Below are 3,012 nucleotides of genomic sequence, written 5' to 3'. Positions count from 1 at the left end.
CCTCCCACATCCCTAGCGTGGTTGGGAACGCTGCTGTCCCAGCTGCCTGCAGATCGCTGGGTGGGAATTGGCTGTCCTGCTGTCTCTGCTCGCTGTGGTTGAGTAAACCCCCACGGTGTGATGCGGCAGGGAGTAAACCCGGGGATGTGAGTGCCCCCCTCCCGGCTCCTGTTTCCCTCCACTGCTCGCTGGGTTGGTTGGTTTTCGTGGGCCTTATTAAACGGTGTGCAGCAGCGTGCCCAGGGTGGGGTGCGGTGCTCAGCCTGGAAGGTGGCGATAGGAAATGACTTGTGATGCGCATGGGTACATGCAGGCGCTGCTGGGGGTGTGACAGTCCTGCGTGAAGGGCCGGGTGTTCTGCTGCGCACCTTTAGCCGGTTCAGCGCCATGCGGGTGAAGGAAGCGTATAGTCACTCGGGTTGTGCAGGTGTGGTGTTCACCGTCTCAGCAGCGGGGGCTACGCAGCGCAGCCTGGAGGAACAGCCGTGTGTGTGCTACAGCAGTGCCTGTGGAGCTGCAGAAGTGCCTGGAGCGAGGGCGTGGTGGTCCCACACAGCCTCGCAGAAGCCCGCTCTAAGGTAAAGCGTTTTCCGTGTTCTCCTCCTGTGGCATGTTCAGTGCAAAATGAGTCGGGAGCTCTAATTTCTGTCGACTCTGTGTCATGGGTTCAGTAACTGTAAAGCAGGAGCAAGCTCCTCCTCTGCTGTAACGCCCGTCGTGCGGAGCAAGAAACCGGGGCCTGATCCGATTCGCCTCCCGCTGCTGTCCCCTGCGCTGGTATTGCACGTGGCATGGCTCGCTGGGCTTTGCGACAGCAGCACGTGCTGGTCTTCGGAGGGAATCTGGGGGGTTTGTACAGACAGCAAACTGAACTCCTCTGCGTAATGGCTTTTCTAATTAAGAGCGTTCTTTCATGAAGAGCAGAACATGGCTGGGGGGAGGAGGTAGAGAAATGGGGGGCAAAACAGCCTGGGAGGAAGGGAGGGGTGGGGGAAGGTTTGCAAGATCCGGTTTTGTGTCTCGTTAACCTACTCTGATTTGATTGGTAACTAATTAAATTGTGTTTTCTTCCCCAGGTCGAGTCTGTTCTGCCCCCCAGGGGTAGGAGTGAGCAAGCGGCCGTGTTCTGCTCACTTGCTGGCCAGGGCTAAAGCACACCAGCTTCGTAGGAGTAGGAGCCGAGCAGGGGACTAAAACCGTGTTTTGGACTTCTGAATAATAGACGACTTGGGGTTTCATCCTGCTCATGCCTTCCGTGCTGCGTGTCATCCTGGTGTTTGCACCGGCACTGATGACACTGATGCAGTGGTTGTGTCTTCTGCTTAGGGAGTTTGTTTTGTTTTCTTCAAGCCTTAATTGAGTACTTTGCTTTCGTGGTTTAAAGATGAACTGCAGCTACTTTCAGAGCAGAAGGGGCAAGTACAGATGGCTTTAGAATGTCAAACCTTGCTGGCAGCCTATTTCCAGGCTTCTGGAGGGTTATCGGAAGGATGCCGGCGTGCAACAAGAATGGTGTGGATGGCTCCGGAGATTATTTCTCCCGTGTATCTTTGTTTCATCATTTTGATGGACACAGCGTTGGTTAGTACGCAGGTGTTTTTATCTGCGGACCTCAAAACACCTTAGGGTTGGGAAGGACTGAAGCCAAGTGGTAATGAGGCAGATCTCCATCAGTGTTGGTTGGTCCCGTGTTGGTAGGCTTGATGTCACAGCCTGTGACAGCCTGGGCAAGAGACTCTGTGGCACTGGACTTCTCTGCAGGGATTGATTTCTTCTCGGGCAGGGAAGAGTCTCTACCTTTAGGCACTTGGCACTCCCTGGTTGGGTGGTGCGTGAGAGCTACTTGGGAATTTGGCAGTGTGCTACTTCCCGGCGGTCTGGAATGTACTACAGTACGTGCTGCGCAGTGCACAGACCGAGGGCTGAATGGAGAGTGCCTGCTGACTCCTGCGGGAAACGGCAGCAGCAGAAACGGAAAGAAATTGCACATGGCAGATCGGGGAGAATACGAGAGAACTCTAACAAAAGACTTAATTTTAATAAATATTAACTGCTGGTCCAAGCCTCCGTCCCCTCCAGCATGTACTTGTTCAGCCTGTTCCTCCCCAGTGTACACCGACCTGCAGATCGTCTCAAGCACAGTGCCTCTCCCGGGGGTACAAACCCCAGAAGTTCTGGGATCTGGTACACACCTCAGCTCATTTACTGAGCTCGTCTGCAGTTTCAGTGGTAGGGAGCATGTTTCTAGGATGTAAAAATTCCTTGGTCTAATCGGCTTCACCTGTGATAGTCACGGTATGACTGTTCCCGTGGCGTGCAGCTCCTGTAACGAGCTCACAGTAAAGCACCTCTTGGGTTTGGAAACCTTGCTGCCAGGGATGACCATTGTTTGAACATGCTGCCATTCCTCGTCTTCCCTTCCTGCACCCTCCCGACCATCCCCTCCTGCTTGGTGCGAGCAGGACCGCTGACTCGCAGCCGATCCCTTTGGCTGAGACGTGCATGTCATGCTCGCGGCCCACCTGTGAGTGAAACCTCTCCAAAGAGGGTAGGAGGGTTTTTTGCAGATATCAGGGTTCCGTTTACTTTGCCTTCAGGTTTTAGAGCTTCCGGGCCCACAGCACTGCCCGTCTCTTGTGCCCCTTGCTGTCAGAGGCCTGCGGCCACGCCAGCGTTGTGCGGAGCGCGCTGCCCAGCCAGGCTCACGCTCCGGACTGCTCTGTCCCAGCTCCCGTGGACTGCGGAGGCACTGTGACTTCCTGGGGAAACCCCGCATGGTTTCCCCTCTCTTCAGGAAGCCCATGGAGAGAGCAGTGATCCAGCGGAAGAGGACGTTTGTTGTCAGAGCTGGCTGCGGGCTCTGCTGGCTGTTGCACCGCTCTCGCTGGATTTTAACGGGAAACTCCTAGGTCCCTTGATTAAGGGCCGTTTCGGGCGGGCGACCAGCGCGCCGTTCACGCTTCGGCTGGAGGGAGGGATGGCTGCAGCTGGGCAGCCTGCGCACGGCTGACC

Source organism: Eurypyga helias, unplaced genomic scaffold (genome assembly GCF_000690775.1).
Source record: "Eurypyga helias isolate BGI_N326 unplaced genomic scaffold, ASM69077v1 scaffold23086, whole genome shotgun sequence".
Taxonomy (NCBI): domain Eukaryota; kingdom Metazoa; phylum Chordata; class Aves; order Eurypygiformes; family Eurypygidae; genus Eurypyga; species Eurypyga helias.
The sequence above is the reverse complement of the archived record's forward strand: the minus strand, read 5'-3'. Positions refer to the sequence as shown.